Here is a 20,360-nt window from a genome sequence, read left to right as displayed (position 1 = left end):
TTTATTTCTGTTACTTTACTTTGCATCTCTTCTTGTTTAAGTTTTATATCTTGTATCTCTTTACTCAGTGTTTCCTATAAGTTATGCATCTTTGTCTCCAGTTTATTTCCAATGTCTTGCATCATCTTCAGCATCAACAGTCTAAAGTTTTTTTGCTGGAGGCTGAGAATCTCCTCATCACTTAGCTGATTTTCTGGGGGGTTTTTCTTTCTCCCTCATCTGAGTTATAGTTCTCTGTCTTTTCATTTTTATAGGTTTTTGGTGTGGTGACCTTTTTACAGATAATAGAGTTGTAGCCTCTCTTACTTCTGGTGTCTGCCCCCTTGTGGCTGAAGTTGGTACAAGGGCTTGCTATAGGCTTCCTGATGGGAGGGACTGGTGTCTGCCCACTGGCAGGTGGACCTGATTCTAATCCCTCTGGTAGTTGGGCTTTGATTCTGGGTGAGATTAGATGTAGCTGTGTGCCTGGGGGTCTTTAAGCAGCCTATTTACTGAGGGGTGGGGCTATGATCCCACCTGGATTATTGTTTGGCCTGCGTCTTCTCATCACTGATGGGTGGGGTCAGATTTTTGCAAAATGGCCACCTCCAGAGAAAGGCATGCTGCTGAATATTCCCAAGAGCTTTGCTTCCAATGTCCTTCCCTCACAACAAGCCACATTCACCCCTGTTTTCCCAGGATGTTCTCCAAGAACTGTAGTCAGGTTTGACCCAGATTCCTCTGGAGACTTTGCTTTGCCCTGGGACCCAGTGCACATGAATGTCTGTGTGCACCTTTCAAGAATGGGGTCTCTGTTTCTCCCAGTCCCATGGAGCTCCTGTGCACAAGCCCCACTGGCCTTCAATGCCAGATGCTCTTGGGGCTCTTTCTCCCAGTGCCAGATCCCCGTACATGAGGGTTTGATGTGGGACTCAGATCTCTCACTCCTATAGGTGAGTCTCTGTGAACCATTGAGTTTCCAGTCTGTGGGGCTTCCCACCCAGGAGGTAGGGGGTTGCTTATATCGTGTAATTGCCCCTCCTACCTCTTGATGTGGCCTCCTCTTTGTCTTCTGGGGTAGAGTAACTTTTTTAAGGTTTCCAGTCCATTTGATTGAAGATTACTCAGCTTTTAGTTATGAATTTTGTTATTTTTAGGAGAGAAGTTGAGCTCCGGTCCTTCTGTTCCTCCATCTTAATCCCATCTCTGTAACTCTGTTTTTAAAGAACAGCTTCACTGTCCTTGAACTTCTTGATTGCCACAATTTCATGTGTTTCATTGTGTCTGCATTTAAGTACAACTCCATAGCTTCCTTCACCTACAGCCCAAGGATCTCAGATTTATTCATCACATTACCAATGTTAGGAATCTTCATGAAGACAAACTCCCCTTTTGATGCAGGCAACAGAACATGGCATCAAAATAGAACTTCTAAGAAAGTGGAGCAATAAGTAGAACAAAAATTGTTCAAAGGAAGAATTCTCACAAGTTGGCAGGAACTTTCACATATTTGTTCTAACATGAGGTATTAAATGATCCCCCTGCCGAGTCCCCCACCTCCAGTCCAGGACCACACCGAGTCTCACTTGTTATGAGAGCTAGAATTTACAGGAATTCACTTATAGAACTTTATTTTTAAACTCCAACTTCTAAATTTTTGGAAACAGGTAGTGAATGGATTTCCAATACATGGAGCATCAAATAGTGGAAAAATATATTATGGGTTGTGAAAGATATTTCAACTTCCTGTGAGACTGAGACTTTTAGAATCAACATGTGATAAAATTAATCTGAACTTTATCGCTGATGCTGGAAAATGTGCCTGCCTATGAGTGCTCTAAAGTAAGCTAAAGAAGCAGAACAAATTTTGGAGAGTTATCCCTTCTTCATTTAGGGGAAAGTCTATTATTGAGAGTGCAGACTAAGAAAGCACCCCATCAACAATAAAGTGGCTTGGAAAAAAAAAATGTTTTATCATAGCACATCTTGAAGTTTATACTTAAGGCTATTCTGCATGAATATTTGAAAAGAGGAGATGTCAGATATAAAAGCATAAGAGGCCCTGAAGTTTTAGTATCTTTATTTGCATTAAGGTTTCTCATAAATAATTCTATTTTGGGATATAGACTTAAAAGGCAGCTGCTCAGGCTTCTGGTAAATATGTATTAAATGTGACTCTTTTTAATATCAAAGTTACCCTTAGGATAGTAAGTGCATTTATTTTAAAGAAATATAAAAATAAAATGAATACAATATTTCAGGTACCTCAGATCATTGCAAATTAGTCATCAAGTCTTTCTGAGTTTTTCTAGGATTATATGAATAATGCCTTGGGATAGAGTGAAACTCACAAAAATTGTGTTTCTGACAACTGGGGGTGGGAAAGATTTCAGAAAGAAAAAACCCATGGGGAGAATTTCTCCACTGACTTGTCAAGTAATTCATCTTAACAGAAGAAAAGTTGATGTTCAGTTGGTTTAAGGTAATAGAAGATTTCAGAATTCCAGAGTGTTTTTTTTTCTTTTCTTTTCTTTTTTTCTTTTTTTTTTTTTTTTGGTTCAATAGCCCACTTAACCTGCTAAAGAACACCCCAGGAATAACAAGTGAATCATAAAGCAGAGTGACATACAAGTGCACTTGTTTTCTTCAATATTGATGTTTTTTCCTTAAAATTATGTGTCTAGAAAAGCTTGTCCTTAGAAGCAGTCTGTTCAGGTTAGAAAAAATAAATAATGGTGTCAAATATGAAGTTAGATAGCCTTGCCAAGATTTCAGGAACTCCTGGGCTGGAGAAATGTGCCTTGAAGGAAGGCTCTTGGTTTGTCCACTCCCTGTATTTTGTCAGGACAAGGGTAGGGTATAATCACAAGCTGCAGGTGTTGAAATCTTTATGGCAGTTTTATCCCTTGTCCTATCAGCTGAATATTGCTGACAATATAGAAATTCTTTAGCACAAAAGGATTGAGCCACGCTGGTCTGATAATTTTCTCAGTTTATGGTGTGTGTGATGATTCTGTAAAGTGGAAAATAGTTGGGCGGTGGGAGCTTCATAATCCTAGAAGGTAACTTTAGGCAGTTCAATCAGCCAAGTACCATCTGAAAATTGGACAGAATTCAGTGGATAAGAACAAACTCAATTGTCTGTCTACCCCCTTTGTACTCCCAGGGTCTAGCTTAGAGTGCATGGTTCATAAAAGACTCTATAAATGACTACTCAATGAATGAATCAATGAGAGAGTGCACAGGTGAATATGTCTCTGGGTTTTCAAGATACTTTTGTGTTCATGCATCTTGCATAGCTGTCTCCTGTCCTTTTGAATTCATAAAAAAAGAGTGTATTGCTTTTTTTTTTTTTTTTGGTAATGCCTGATCTCAGAAAGGGAGAACAAATAATTAGACTGAATAAAAAGTACAGTGAAGGAAGATTCCGAAGACCAAGGACAAATCATTTTAACCTTCTAAGTTCTCAATTGGAAAGGGGTCTGCTAATATTTGCTTTCTCTGCTTCTGGTGTTCCCAAAGCATGCTGTCCAAGAACATTCCCACGCAGTGAATGGTCGTACTGCCTGTGGTCTCCAGTGTCTTCCTCCCCTTGCACAGTGCAAACCTGGGGTATCTCCCTAAACATACAGGGTTGTACAGTGAGCAAGCACTTGGATTCTTGTTTGAATTCCATCTTTGCTATTTATAGCTCCATAATGGTTGCTTCATCACTCATCTGTAAAATGATGCTAATGAAATACCTATTTCTATGAGAATTAAATAGCTAATACATGCAAATGGCCTAGAACAGTGTCTGGCTTAAGTTGTTAAATGGTCAATAAATCCTAAGTCTTGTAGTAGCTATTATTACTATTATTATTATTAGTTTATATTTGTTCCTATAACTTATTTAAACCCACAGGTGACCACACCTCTCTACATAATGAACCCTAACTCCCAAAATGGAATACTGGTTTCTTAAAATATAGCCCACAGTTACAGTTCTGGCTTCATCCTCCAAAGCCCCTGACTGTACATCTTATGCTCTAGCAGTACCAGTCCACCTGTAATTCCTCCTATGGATCACTCTGCTTTATACCTCTGCATCCTTACACAGGTTGTTTGGTCTTCCTATAATGCTTTTCTCTTACCTTGACAATCTCCTATCTATCCTCTGGGACTACCAAATGATATGGCCATAGTCTTCACTTTGTAACATTAGGCAAATGCAGGAAAACTTGCTTCCTAAGCACAGGGGGTGATTTCTTCACAGTGGTCTCTGGCAGGCCAGTGCCACAGCTTCTGCCTTCAGTAATCTCTCTCCTAATAGATACTCTTGGGACCATTTGACAAGGTGACCTTCCTTTTTCATGTAGTGCTTAGCCTTTCTTTCAAGGGCACATTTTTGATTGCTGTCTAGTTTGTAGTTATGCACACCATTTTGGGGGAACCTGTTTGAAAAACAGTGAAGACTAACAAATTCATCTGAGTCTGTTAATAATATAATCATCAGTGTTTTAAGAAAATGCTTCTTCACTCTTTACCCATGTGTTTCCCACTTCAAGGATTATCTTCCAATTAAAACATAAATCAGAACAGGCTCCACTTTGAATGTAGAGGAGAAATGGGTGACAGTAACAAAATGGTGGCATTATCAGGGCTGAAACCCTGTCAGATCTTCAGAAACAAAGAGGAATACCTCCACTATTTTTTATGTGCATTGGGTAGTTTACTGCTTCCCAGGAATTTTCAACCTCGTAAAAAGGGTGCTGCCTTATTTTCAGCGGAAATCCATCTATCTATCTATCTGTCTGTCTGTCTGTCTGTCTGTCTATCTATCTATCTATCTATCTATCTCTGTGTGTTTAAGGATTTACAGTGAAACAGTGGTGATGCATCACAACTTTAAAATTATTGTTTTACTTGATAGACATTTTACGCCTAGTTTCCATGGTAAGGAAATGGGTGCATTTAAAATTCCATTAGTTTTATTTAGTGTATTAATAAAAGACACTATAGGAAGATTTAAAATATTTCAACTTAAAATGCTTCTTTAAACAGGTTTATTTGATGGGCATACAGAAAGTTGTGGTTTGATGAAAAGGTCATGTGTTTGTGATTTTTGAAATGTTGACATAAAACTTTTGTTCAGTTATTTTTAAATGATAAAATTTTTAGCAACTTCTTTGAATTTGAATTTTGTCACCTCTAAACTTGAGATAATTATCACTAGTTACCAAAGCAGTTTTGATGCATGACATAAGATTAAAATGTTTATGAAAATGTAAAAGCCTGAATAAATACTATTGTTGTGCTTAACATTGTTCCAAGTACTTTCGGGGAAATAGTAAATTAATAGGAAACTAAAAAAGTTCTCATCCCACATCAATCATGTATTGCAGTTTAACCTTGGTCAAGTTATTTAAATGTTTTTGTCTCACTAGTTTGTCCAGAGTAAATGATTCTACGTAGTCTCCTTTAGAATTGAGGGATAGAAAATTGGCACTACCTTTTTTGCAACTAAAATATTCATTGCTAATGTATTTAACAGAAGTAACATAGATATAGTTAAGCAAGTAGAAAGAACGGGCAAATGAACATGTAGGAGCAAGCTCCAGATTTCATGCTCACTAATTGAATGATCCAAACTAATCTCTCCTGTAATGCCCAGGTGAAATGTTAGTCCTATTTGTTTATTTATTTATTTATTTTTGATAGGGCCACACCAGTGGTATATGGAAGTTCTTAGGCTAGGGGTCGAACTGGAACTACAGCTGCCAGCCTACGCCACACCCACGGCAACACAGGATCCGAGCTGTGTCTGTGACCTACACCACAGCTCACAGCGATGCCTGATCCTTAACCCACTGAGTGAGGCCAGGGATTGAAGCCATATCCCTATGGTTACTAGTCAGATTGATTTCCTCTGAGCCCCAATGATAACTCCCTCTCTTCATTTTTCTAAGTCAAATTGATTATGCTGCTAAAGCCTCCCACCCTGCCACACCCCCTGCCAGGGCCGACATAAATAAGGCCTTTTGTGTTTTCGATTGTACGATTTCTTCCCTTGAGTTTCAAAACCAATGTGGTAGGCCTATATGGCATCCAGAGAACTGGAGGAAGACTGCAGCCCTTAATCCAGCATTGTCAAGGTAATCTGATTCACCCTAAGGGGAAGCTACTCTCTATTAGATGAAGGGAAAGGGATTTTTTATTCCCATTGGCTGTTCCCAAGGCCAAGAGGGGATTTGATTATAAATATGCTCTCTTACTCATTTGCTCCCTATCAGTTTTGAGTGGGGTTCCATGGTTTAATGAAAGTGACAAGTCTAATAGAAAAATTACTGAAAGAGCTATTGGTAGAGCAAGAACTAGTTGTGTATCTTTGTATAAGCAGATTTAGGATACAGAATCATAACTGATAAAATGAAGCAGAAAAATTACTTTGTACATTTCCTTGGGTCTGTTACACTGGAAACAGCTTAGGAATCTGTTTTTCTCCTAAAGCATATTGCTAGGAAAGCTGATTTTTCTCCTCCCCTCATGTCTTTATGCATTCCTCTACTCCTCTCTACTAGATGAAATCAAGCAGAATATGCCATCATAAAATTTCACCACTTTTGCCATGCAGATTATTTTGAGCCGAAGACCTTGGGGACCCAAAAGACTTCTAAAGAGCTTTTTAACTTCCACTTAACTCCTAAAATAATTTTGATAGGTGTCCTGGTTCAATAAAGAGCCATCACCAGAGATAACTACATGGAGTATGGGCTGCGTGTGGTAAGTGTGAGGGGGCTCAGAGGCAGGGTCTGTTTGTTCAAAGTCCTGTGTTCCATTGCCTCTCCATGACATGGAAAACATTTGTTTACTAGACATTTGCTTTTCCCATCTTCCTCTGAATTGTCTTCCTCCTCTCTGAAGCTTCAAATCCCTACCTCTTTCCCCTTAGCTCAGGATGGCATATAAGGCTCAATTGCCTGACTGCCTTTGAGCCTGTCACATCTATGTAGAGTCCCATACCTACAAAATTACATTTGTTTTTCTCCTTTTAATTTTTTTATGTCAATTTAATTATTAGACCAGCCAAAAAACCCTACAAGGGTAGAGGAAAAAATTTTTTCCTCCTCTAGACTGAGTACCCTAATTAGAGACCAGGCAAAAATGTTTCATTGTTGGAATTATAATATTTCAATGGTTTATTTACATTGCCTTAGTTTTCTGATTTCCCAAGGCATATTGAAATGTTACACTAACATAAAAATGTATGACTTTCCCAATGAAAAGTTAATTAACAATTGCTTTTATTATTTGATGAACAGCTTCATGGCTAAATTAGTACTAGGTGCTGTTTTTTGTTCTTTTTCTTAGGTGTTTAAATAATGCTTAATTAGACCATCTTTGGTCTAATAGTGAATTAGATCATTCTTTGGCAACCTAGGTACAAACTATTTTCATTTTTTGTTTATTGTTGTTTAATTAATGATTCCATGAACAAGTAAACACAGTTTGAATTATTGTCATTAAGAGTCATTAAGAATGAAACTGGCTTCAAATGATGTCATGAAACCAATTTTTAAGTAGAGATGTGTATTTTTTTCAGAAGAAAAGAAGAAAATGAATGAGTACTTCACTTTTGAGATTTTTTTTTTATATTCCTCATTTAGGCTGAAGGCCAGATTTGTAATTGCTCATGTATATGCTTTCTAAAATTTGCTTAAGGAAATTGGGATGAATTTTCCAAAAGGCAATTAAAGGTTTGCAGTTGAAAAATTATCCTTTTTCATAAATATTGGTGAGTGTAATGGTTTCCTGGCATGGAGGATGTGCTGGACAATATATGGAGTGCTGTGGCTCCAGGCAAAATTAAACTTGTGTTTTTCAAAGATACCAGGATTAGCTTGTTTACCACTTGGATAGTAATTTGTTAAAGCAGCTGCATTTGCAAAATATATAAACCTTACATTTTAAGCTTGGGAACTTCCTTTCCTATATATTCCAAAAAGTCTAGTGGTCCTCTGACTTTGATGCAAATAGAAATTTCATGAGAACCTTTAAAATTTAAAGATGCCTGGGTCCCACTTTGGAAGATTCTGATTTAATTGGATTGGGAGGAAACCTGATCATTGGAATGTTTTAAAGCTCCCCTGGTGATTGTAATGTGCAGTAAAGGTTGCAAAACCAGTGAACTTATAAACAACATACCATTTCCTATGCAAGAGCTGGTAAATTCAGAGTATTTAGACCTAAGTATAAGCCAAAAAACCCAATGTCCATAAAGCAGGCACTTCATAAGTATATCTTTGCAATAACACATCCCTGAAGATGACTGAAAAACTTGGTATACCAATTATTTTGCTGCAAAATGCCTAAAAGAATTAATTATAATATAGTAAAATCAGCAAGCCATTTAAAACAAATGTTTGTTTATTAATAAAGTTAATTAATAAATCATGGCATATTTTTTAGATAATGTAGAAAACTGAATATCTATCTATCTCCACTATAGTTATACAACAGGTTGTTAGTAGTGTTTTTTTAATGGTAGAAAATGAGTTTTTTCTACTTTTGTTATTTTGATATTTTTCTACAGTAAACACCCACTGATTTTGTAATAAGAAAAAGTTGTGTTATTTTTTAAATTATTTTTAAAAATAGTCTGCTTAGAAATTAATGAAATAAACTACTGAGATAAGAATAAAGGTGTAACCAAAAACATTCATAGCTTTAAATGCTCTTATATTCTAGATACAAGAAGAAATAAGAGAATTAAACATTTGACTTTATAAGGAATAAAAAAGCAGTAGAAGAAATATCTTCAGAAGTATTTTATAGATGAATGCTTCCAAATATCCAAGTATGAATTATCATGATTTGAAAAAATCTAAATCATGACAATAGTTCTAAAACTTCTGTGTTCATATAGCCTTGATTATGAAATTTAAAAAAATAGCATAAACTTTGAAAACTATGGACCAATCTCAAGAATATAATTGTTAAAATCCTATAAAATACAGCATATTACACCAAGAAGAGACTAAATTACCATAGTTAAATTGGATTTATCTAAATTACCTTAGTTAAATTGGATTTATCTCAGGAAAACACATATGCTTAATATGAGACTCTACTTACATCCTTCATTGCACATAAAAATCAGAAGAAAATGTGTATAGTATTTTCTATAAATTATGAAAAATATTGATAAATAAAATATCTGTCCCTGATTTGAGTCGAAACTAGAAACTTTTAGCAAAGAATACGTGACAGTTGGTAAGTGTGCCAAGTAATGTCTATCAGAATAACAGTAAATTCCATAATCAGTATTGAAATACTGGAAGTATCTTTATTAAAATCAGAAACACAAATAGAATGCCCATCAAATGGTACTTTTTTTTATGGCCACACCCACAGCATGTGGAGGTTCCCAGGCTAGGGATCAAATTGGAGCTGTAGCCTCTGGCTTACATCACAGACACAGCAACACCAGATCCTTAACCCACTGAGTGAGGCCGGGGATCAAACCTGCATCCTCATGGATGCTAGTCATATTCGTTTCCACTAAGCCACGACGGGAACTCCCAAATGCTCTTTTTTAATACTACTCTGGATATTCTAGCCAAAGACATATGCCAAGTAGAAGAAATGAGAAGTATAAAAATTGGAGAAGAAAATAAGTTACTCATATTAGAAGATATTATTGTCCACTTGGTCCTAAGTGAATCAGCAACAATGACATCTATTCAGTCATATAGTTGGCAAAGAAAAAAATTAGAAATAATTATATTTTAACTATATACAAGTTTTTCTACATGCTAGTAAGTATTCAGATAACCTATTAAAAAATCAGATCTCTCATTCTGCATAGTAGAGGCTCAAAATATGAAACTATTTTGAATTTACTTAGCATGGTATTTGAAGATATACAAAACTTTAGTGAAAAACATAAAAGAAAATTTGAATACATGGACAGATATATCCAATATTTCTTGATGAGAATTTTAATATTTTGCACATATAATTTCTCCCTAAATTTACCTAAAATATAATAGAAACACATAAAAATTAAGTTGAAGAGGGGACTGGGAGGAATCTGTATGTTACAAAAGTTACTCTAAATCTCATCTGACTGCAGTATAGATGAGACATAATTAGAAAATATTTTTAAAATACTTAAAGGTCATTTGCCCATCTCCATACAAATATGAATAATAAAACCCCTACAAAATGAATGTACAGATTAATGAAAGGAATAAGAAAGTCCCCAAATATACTCAAGTATATGTAATACAAGTGACGTTTCAAATCAGTGGATAAAAATGGAATAGAAAAGCAGTGGTTTTGGTAATCATTTGGTAATTATATATGAAAAATAAGAACGTTCATTCACATAATATACTATGTTAATTTTGAAATAGATAAAATATTCAAATCTAAATAAACTTAAGCCCAGGGAACAGAATGTCAAAGTCTGTGTACAGAGGTCAGAAGAAGAATTTTCTGGCATAATGAGTTGAAGAGAAAGAAGAGTTTATTACAATAAAAGATGCTGGTAGCAGAAGGACAACCTACTGATAACCAGGGAGAGACTGGTCCTGTCTGCTTTTATAGTCCAGGAAGAAAAGAGGTCTCAGTGTACACCTGCTGACCTGCTGATTGGTTGGGGAAAGAGGAGTCTTACCATACACTTGCTGCTTGGTTGGGGTGTATAAGGCCCCTATAAGGGTGGGCTGAGGAGTGGGCCACATACTTTTCCTAGTAGGTAGTAGGAAGGAGTAGGCCAAGTTGCTCAATGTGGTGAAGGGGGCATTATAAGGAGATGGGTGGGGTGATGATAAGGGTCTGATAATTCTTTTCTTGGCCAGAGGCTTTGAGTTCTATCTTCTTGAAGAGGCCTTGAAGTCCCACACAAAATAACAATAAGTAAGTATTTCTACATTAAGGTGACAGAAAATAACTTTTCTAAAAGTAAAACCAGTCAAAAATTTAAATGGAAAACACACATAGATTTTTTTTTAAAATCTGTGTGTTAAAAACAAACTGAAATTGAATCTTACAAATCAATTAAGAAAAAGAAATACACTACAGAAATTTTAAAAGATATGGAGGAAGGAATTGATATAAGATCCAAAGACGTGAAAACATGTTTAACCTACTTATAATTGAATAAATGAGTATAAAAATAACTTGTTTTTAACCTTGTATGTTGATAGGAAACTGAATTAGTTTATTTCATGGAGTGATTTTGAAATATCCATCAGAATCCTTAACAGTGTTCATCTACTTGACTGAGCAATTGCATTTCTAGGGAATTATCCAAAGGAATATTTAAGTCTATGTGCCAATACTGAGTTATTTTTACAATGACAAATGAAAGTAACTATAAACCCATTGGTAGGAAGCTTAAAAAAGCAATGGTATATCTCTAAAGAAAAGAAATTTAAGGTTTTAGAAGTAATTGCATTGATATTAAAGGCATTCCAAATATTTAATTAAAAAAACAGGTACTTAGGATGCATATATATAATGCTACAGTGTGATCTCATTTATATATGACTATATATTAAAATATAAATCTTTGTTATCTCTGGGAAGCGGCTTTATACATAATTTTAATTGTCTCATTTTTACTTCCCAGGATTTTCAAAAATGTGTACAATGAATATTAATGTGAAATTGTTTGAGGAAATATTTTGATCTTATTCAAATTATTATCTGTACATGATTAAAGTACTTTTCATTTCACGAATTTTTTTACTTAAACATACTGTATTCCTCTCTCATTTCTCACCCCTCAGAGGCAGATACTTTGAGTCATTTTATTTGTCTAATTCTTACCTCTTTCAAATATTTAATAACATGTTCATATCTCTAATCTTTGATTTTCTCATTTTTTTCATTGTTTATAGTCTTTCTCTTATGAAAAATGAGAAAAAAATTAATTCATTTTCATACAGTCCACATACTTCTTCCACTGATTACTTTTTCATCTTAAGTGCAATTAAAAATCTGTATTGTTGTCTTCTTTAATCTGTCAACAGTATATCTAAATTCCTGAGAGTGTAAATGGAGATTTTAACTGCCCTACATGTTTCTTCACATTTAGTGACTTTCTTCTCCCAAATTCTGTTAAACTCTACTTTTAATTTCATGTTGAGTTGCATTTCTTCTTTGTTCTGTAACTATAATTAAGTCCCTTGTGCTTTATCAAAGATTCATTCTAAAAATTGAAAATATATAAATGGTTTGGATAGTATTATAGCCATAATTCTATGGTGTTGGGCTTATGTTTCTTTCCCTACAGTTTTAATGACAGGTTACCTCTGCTGCTTTAAAGAGAATGTTCCCGTCTTCAAGTTCAAATGGATTATCTTTTCTCTGAACCACTAATCTCTCAAATTCAAATAGCAAGACAGAGGTTATTCTTTATCTCCCAAATTGCTTTATCTCTTCCCTCTCCTTCTCTCTCTCTGTCACACACACACACACACACACACACACACACACACACACACACACCCATCTCTCAGGAGAAGAGGATCCCATTTAAGAGGTAGGGGGAGGGGAAACTTCTTTGAGTACTCTCATACTTTAATAATGTCATATATTCCTTTTGAGGGACTTAGTGTTTAGTAATTTTGGGCTTAGATATTTATTTATTTTGAGCTATCTTATTTAATTTTTTTTCAGAGACTTTAGTTTTTAAGAGCAGTTTTAGTTTCACAGCAAAATTAAGGGACAGAGTATAGAGATATCCTGTATACACCCTACCCCTGAGCATGCTTAACATCCCCCATTATGAGTATCCCCCTATATGTGGTACATTTGTTACCAGTAATGAACCTTTATTGACACATAATAATCACTCTAAGTCTTGAATCTGTATTAGGGTTCACTCTTGGTGTTATGTATTCTATGGTTTAAACAAATGTATAATGATGTGTATCCATTAGTATAGTACTGTATGGAATAGTTTCACTGCTCTGAAAATTCTCTGTGCTCTGCCTGTTTGTTCCTCTACACCCCACCCTACCAACTCTGGCAACCACAGATCTTTTTAATGTCTCTTTGGTTTTGTTTTTTCCAGACTATCCTGTAGGTGAAATCATACAGTGTGTACCCCTTTTGAATTGGCTTCTCTCACGTAATAATATACATTTAAGTTTCCTCTGTGTTGTTTCATGGCTTGGTAATTCATTTCTTTTTACTGCTAGATAATATTCCATTGTCCAGTTGTACCAGTGTTTATTTATCCATTTACCTACTAAAAGACATCCTGTTGCTTCCAACTTTTGATGATTATGAATAGAGCTGCTATAAACATCAATGTGTAGGTTTTTGTGTGGGAATAAGTTCTCAACTCCTTTGGATTAATACCAAGGAGCATAAATGCTGGATAACAAGGCAAAAATGTTCAGTCGTGTAAGAAACTGCCAAACCGTCTTCCAAAGTAGCTGTACCATTTTGCATTCCTATCAACAATGACTGAGAGTTCTTGTTCCACATCCTCACCAGCATTTGGCCTTGTCAGTGTTCCAGATTTTGGAGCACTCACACTTTAATAATGTCTTCTCCCATCATATTCCTTTTGGAGGAGGGGATTTTTGTTCTTGTTTTTTTCTGGTGGGCTGCAGAGTAGGGAATAAGAAAGAGGGTCAGTCGCCTTTTTGAGAAGCTGTAGTTTAAGATAGTGACATATTGGAAGGACATTTTTTTTAATTTAATATATATTTTTTTTAATTTTCCCACTGTACAGCAAGGGGGTCAGGTTATCCTTACATGTATACATTACAATTACATTTTTCCCCCACCCTTTCTTCTGTTGCAACATGAGTATCTAGACAAAGTTCTCAATGCTATTCAGCAGGATATAGTTTTGATTTGCATTTCTCTTATAATCAGCGATGTTGAGCATTTTTTCATGTTTGTTGGCCATCTGTATATCTTCTTTGGAGAAATGTCTATTCAGGTCTTTTGCCCATTTTTCCATTGATTGATTGGTTTTTTTGCTGTTGGGTTGTATAAGTTGTGTATATATTCTAGAGATTAAGCCCTTGTCAGTTGCATCATTTGAAACTGTTTTCTCCCATTCTGTAAGTTGTCTTTTTGTTTTCTTTTTGGTTTCCTTTGCTGTGCAAAAGCTTTTCAGTTTGATGAGGTCCCATGGGTTTATTTTTGCTCTAATTTCTATTGCTTTGGGAGACTGACCTGAGAAAATATTCATGAGGTTGATGTCAGAGAGTGTTTTGCCTATGTTTTCTTCTAGGAGTTTGATGGTGTCCTGTCGTATATTTAAGTCTTTCAGCCATTTGGAGTTTATTTTTGTGCATGGTGTGAGGGTGTGTTCTAGTGGAAGGACATTTTAAAAAGAGAGATGCACGATATTGAATTTAAAGTATCAATACTATGGAGCCTCAAAGTAGACTCCTTGCTATTACCCCCAAATCCTCAGTAAACATCTGCCACAGTGTAAAAGACTGATTCAGAGACATATAAAGTTAATTAGCAGTCACTTTATGCATATATAGGGTAAACCAATAATAGATCAGTTCCATTAGCAAAGACAGAATTTACATAGGAGAAAGAGGAGAAGAAAAAATTAGATATCTGAAAATGGTGAGCTTTAGTTTCTTTTCCTTACAAAAGTTGCTTAATAGCTGGCAGCAAGCTAAGGAGCCACAGTCAGTGTCTACTAACCAAAGATTACCAAGAATACACTTGTTGGCCACCGTCACCCCTCCCCACCATGTTCCCCACCCCTGCCACACACACGTGAGGAAAGTAACCTCACAGCTTTATTTAGCTTGCTACAGCAAGTGAGAACTCCCTCCACCATGGGGATTTCAGTAAGGGGAATAGGGATGGGAGTGATTAATACAGAATGGAAGTTGAGGGATTCTAAGGAAGGTTTTGGGAAGCGGGATCAAGTTCTCAATTGCATGTTATTCGAGACATAGAGGCAATATGGCATTGAATATTTTCTTTGAGATGTGGGAAAATTAAGAAGGAACTAGAATTGTTATTGGCAGTGGATCTATAGTGAGTCGTGTTAGTCAAGGGAGGGTATGGATTGTTAATCATTTTCCTGTTTGAGGTGTGCCTTGTCTCTTTCTAGTTCAACCATGGTCAGAGTGGCCTTCTCTAGACATTATTTATTTTCCATGAGTGCTATTTATCTTCAGTTGGGAACATCATGACCTAGTTGCCAGCAGGGCTGTTTTTTTACATTCTCAGTCCTTTCTTTTGGCCAAGGGCAGACAAGTTCATCCCAAGAACATTGATCTGTGGAGTCCAGTTCCACAAAAGTCAGGACATTCTACCCTTGAACAGCCAGATCAGTTGTCAAGGGAATAATTTTGGTTGTTCATTGATGCCCAGGAGACTGTCATTGTTTATTCAGAGTGTGTTTGGGACAGGCTATTTCTCCTTTGTGTCTGCCTGTGTCCTTCCATAGCACTTACATTTCAGTTATGCCCTTGCTCTCAGGCAGTTTTTCAGAACAGATACAAATGCTGGGTCTTAGCTTCAGTTCCCTCCATCTATGGAGCCCAAGGTGAAGCATGTATATAAGGTCGTTCACTGTGGAAAGTTAACCCTTTTAGCAAGCATGGCTCATCTTCCAGCATTTTGTCCCCAGGAGCCTTCTGACCTACATGACAACCATGTTTGCAGCACTCAATCCTATAATGATGTCTCATACTGATACAATAAAAAAACCTTAGACCTGAATGACTTTCATGGCTTTACCCAGACATCCCTTGTTTCTTAGTCTTTCTATTAGTAATTTCAACATTTTAAAAATAAGTTCCAAGCTTCATACCCTTTTGTCCTATTGTTATGCATGTCAAAAGTGGATAAGCCTATGAGGAAATGAGGTTCTCTTCCTGACAATGCCCTGAAGGATTTGTCACCTGTGTCCCAAGCTCTGAAGGTGGGGGCTGAGCTGGAATTCTGTCTATTTCTCTAAGTCTACAGATTCTGAAGACCCTTTCTGACTTTGTGCAAAGACCCTCAATAAGAGCATGTCCTTGTAGATCAAAACCACTCCTAGCCCAGTAATGAGAATCATAGAGAAAAGGAGGAGAGACAAACTTGGTTTTGCTCCTGTGTCATTGAATTGGCTGCATACATTCTCAGGGAGCTTATCTGGACAATGTGCCTCTATTTTTAGCAGAGTAACTCCAGCAGAACTTTAACAGTAAAGCTTAAGCATTCAGCAGATTAAGAAAGATGGCCAGAACTGAAAAGGAGCCCAAAGTATAAATGATTGAAACTGGTAATGTACATCATGGCTGGACCAGTTTTTCTCTTGTTCAAAATACTGTTTTATTTGTGAACAGTTTTCTTCCACTTCAAACCCTCTCCTTATATAGCCTTTCATTCAAAATGTTGATTCTCCCTCCTGTTGTAATTTAACGATTTCTGAGATGGAAACACGTATTCCTAAGTGAAATATTTTTGAAGAGCTGAATTAAGCAGAGAGTGGATTTATCTAATTTCCTGTCTAACAGTTAATAGAATTGCCAAAGAAGAATTTCAAAGTCTGAAAATCTAGCTGTGAAAGTTTTTTTGTTTGAAAACTTAACTTCTTTGACTAGATGGAGGTTTACATCTCAGTAAATAAAGTGAAAAAAGTACAACATAATATAGGTGTATTGCCCCCAAATGACATTTATATAAATAATTTATTAGTCAATAAAAGGTTAGTGCAACTTTCTTTTCAAGCTAAAGGAAAACTTTGGTGATGTGGGTTCAAGCCTTGGATCTTCTGGTTACTAGCTAAACCACCTTGGGTGAATAATATGTGCCTCCATCTTCCATCATATATGAGTCCATTTATAACAAAATTGGTAGAAATCAGATTAAGAAGCATGAAGGAGATAATAGCAAAGAAATTTTATTTGAAGAAGAGGATATCAATGTGAGTGGGACATTGATGAAGTCAGATATTTTCCTCAAGCTTTTTCTCTATCATCTTTTCTGTCTAGCGCCTCCTACTGCTTAAGGGAATATGTATCTAATCCTTGTAATTTTGGTCTCCATAGGGAAAACAGAACTCCTGGAGTCAGCGATAAACAAGGCTAGCTAAAACTTTCTAGTCTTTGAAGTTAAGAGATAAGCCAATTGACTCCAAATTGTATCTCATTTATAAATTTAAACTAGAATCTACATGTGTTCAACTGTTCCTATGGAATCCAATGTTATCCTTTAATATAAAGCTTTGTCTTTTCTTGGTCACTTTCTCCTTGGACTCTTTTTATTATTTGTTAATTAATGTCAGTCTAAGGTAAAATACATTTAAATGTTTAGCACGAATTTTACTGTTCATCTTTATGTTGTTCAATGCAATTTTTAAATGCAAAAATAAGCATGTATAACTTATATGCAGTGATTCTGCATAGACCACTCATACTGAAATGGCACAACTCATACTTCAGACCTCATCCATGCATATATACTTTGTCCTTGCCAGAAGAGTGGAAACACTGCACAAAACTAAGTCAACTGTTTTTATTTCTCTATTACTGATGAGTAAGGGAGGACCAAGAGGAAAGAAAGGGCAAAGGAAGTTCGGATAGCCCTAGCTTTTCCTCTCCTTTTATGTTGTCATTTTCAGAGAAGGTGGCTGGCTAATACAAGGAAAGAACACAAGTGAAAAAGGATATGGTAAGATTTTTGGGTCATTACTATTTTTTTAGAAAGTCATTGCCTTTTTTAAAAAATTTGAATCAAACTTTCTTTTACATGGGAAAGCATGATATTTCACGACTGTTTACACTCCTGCTTATTACACACTTACCTTGTACCAGCTTAGAGTCTCACCAAGCTTGGATGCATTGTGGTTCCATGAGAATTTTGTGCTCATAGGGTATTGCTAATGCCAAACATGAATGGAGCAGCAAGGAATGGTAGACACATATGCATCTCCTTTCAGGTGCACGCTCCATTGCTTTGTGTGGCTTCACATGTACACACAAGTTCAAATGTAAAATTATTAAAAATTTTAGGATGGTGATAACAGAGTGTTGAATTAAGAGTGGAGCCCTTCTGAATCAGGGCCCTATGGGATAGTATAAGTCACATGCCCATGAAGCCATAAAATGCTGAAATCTCAAAATTTTATGTGAAATGTTGTCATCAGTAAAATGAAACAACCTTTTTCAGACATTCTCGGAAACTTTGCTATGCCTATATGCTTCAGAATCTCTGAAAGTGATAAAAGGTTTAATCTTCACACTCTTTATGAGTGAAAGAGGTGGGCAAAACTTCTGGGTCATCTTTCTACTGACTTTATTGCCTTTGCCAATATGTATTCCATGGGTGAGCAAAGATTGCTTCATACTAATCACATTTCACCCAAATATATAGATGTATGGGCCAAGTGCCAATGTGATAATGGACATTGAAAAATATGATGGCCTACTGGTTCAAATTTGTGTACTTTGTATCAGTAGTTACTCTACCCACCTCAATCCCGCCCCTCCCCAGTACACACACACACACACATTGAACCACCTAAACAGGAAGCTAAATTATAATCAGAAGGTTATTTGGTGAGTATAGGATTTGAGCAAAGGGAGAGAAATATTAATAAAGCAATGGAGTTTTGTACAACACAGATCTATATATCTGCTCATAGACCAGCTATTTATGATTACAAATGTATATGCTCATTTTATACATTGTGAAAAACATTAAAGCACCTATAACCCAACTCATGTTTATGCTGAGCACATGGCAACTACCCTTTCTCTGCTCTGTAGTAGCCATTCACTTTTTTGGGAAGTATTTTTAAAGTTGTCATTATTGTCAGATTTCACCAGAAGTTACATCTTCTCTGAATAGTGATAAATTTCTTAACCATCATTTCAAATTGTTTTTCTATCATTTTTATTTATCAGTATCAAAATGAAACATCTTAGGAAGTGTATTATTATTTGATTTATGGACTACTCAGAAGCCTTATTTTACATACTAAAGGATTTTCTGGTTTTAAATATGAAAGACTGGATTTACAGGTGGAGTAAAGGCACAAAATACGTTATGACCACTCAGTTTTGAAATAGCTGGGTATAGTTTAAAATAAAAACCAGCCTTAATGATTTTTTAAATTCTCATGTAATTGACTAATTCTACAGTAACCGGGGTTGGTAGTAACTAAAACCTGTTACATTCCTAATGATGCCCAATGAGCCATGGGAAATGAATAGGTGGATACAGTCCAGTTGCTAGAAAATAGTTGTTTGTTACTGACTTGTCTGAGAGGAAATGAACACTTTCATTTATCAGGGACTGAGTATAAAGTGTTCCTCACTGAAGCATTTCGAAAAGCTCTAAGCTCCTTTGAATACTGATGGGGCTCTGAAATTAAAGGTAAAATATGCAAGTAATCAAGACAATCACAGATTATTTTATGAGCTTCTGCTGTTTTTTATTCTTTTTGTAAGTATGATTTTCACAGACCCCATACTCAATAAATTCTATTATTTGTATTTTATATAAAGTTATCAGCATGATTATACGTAGTTACCTTTAAAAAAAAGTGTAAATTACTAAGAAAATCAGAATTTGTGTGGGGCTCATAGCAGTAGATCTTAAAGAGAGCCACAGAATCAGTAGTTCTCAAATGTGGCTACACATTGGAGCTTTTACAAATAATGATGCCTGGGTCTTATTTCCAGAGATTCTCACTTAAGTGACCTGTGGGCCCTTCATTTGAATTTTAGAAGCTCCCCAGTTAATTATCATATGCATCCAAGTTTGAGAACTACTGTAAAATGAAGGGAATTCAGGAATCCCAAAAATCAACTCCACTGCTTTCCCCAGTGTTTGAATAATCATCATAACCCTAAAACTCAAATTACTGATAGTCATAGAGGTGGCGGGTAGCTATTTTACTATAGGAAATCTGTTTCATATTGCCTACCTCAGTGTTTACTCTTAATTGCTTAGGGAAAAGTGAAAGAGAGACTGTGGATATGGTTTGTGTCGATTCTGTCTGTAAAACAATAGTGTGACTGATTTGCTCCATCCTTCCATTCAGTATCTCAACCATGGTAGTTTTTGAAGGGAGAATCATTTGGGGAGGGAGACAGGATTATTTTCATTTTCTTCCACTGTGTGCAGACTTTCTTCTGGTTAATGGGTGGTGAGGTAACGGGGTAATGCTAAGGGAATCTTGTGCTCAGCCTGAAGTTACTATCCTCTACCTGTGTGGAGACCTTAGTTCCTGCAGAACTCAAAGGTATTGCTATGTATATTCCTTTGGAGGAACCAAGATCCTGCTTTAATCCCTGCACTACTGTTTCTTGACTGCTCTACCCTTGTTTGGGCATCCCCTCCCTTCTCTGATAAATAACTGTTTGAATCCACTCTTTGAAACTCAGGGAAAGTCAAGCTGA

The 20,360-nt window shown here is 36.0% G+C and overlaps 1 protein-coding gene across 14 annotated transcripts in view; it reads left to right on the top strand.

The window, feature by feature from the left end:
* Positions 1–20,360, top strand: part of DMD (dystrophin) — a 2,622,506-nt gene that overhangs the window by 722,696 nt on the left and 1,879,450 nt on the right.

The sequence above is a fragment of the Sus scrofa genome, chromosome X (genome assembly GCF_000003025.6).
Source record: "Sus scrofa isolate TJ Tabasco breed Duroc chromosome X, Sscrofa11.1, whole genome shotgun sequence".
NCBI lineage: Eukaryota > Metazoa > Chordata > Mammalia > Artiodactyla > Suidae > Sus > Sus scrofa.
The sequence above is the reverse complement of the archived record's forward strand: the minus strand, read 5'-3'. Positions and strand labels throughout refer to the sequence as shown.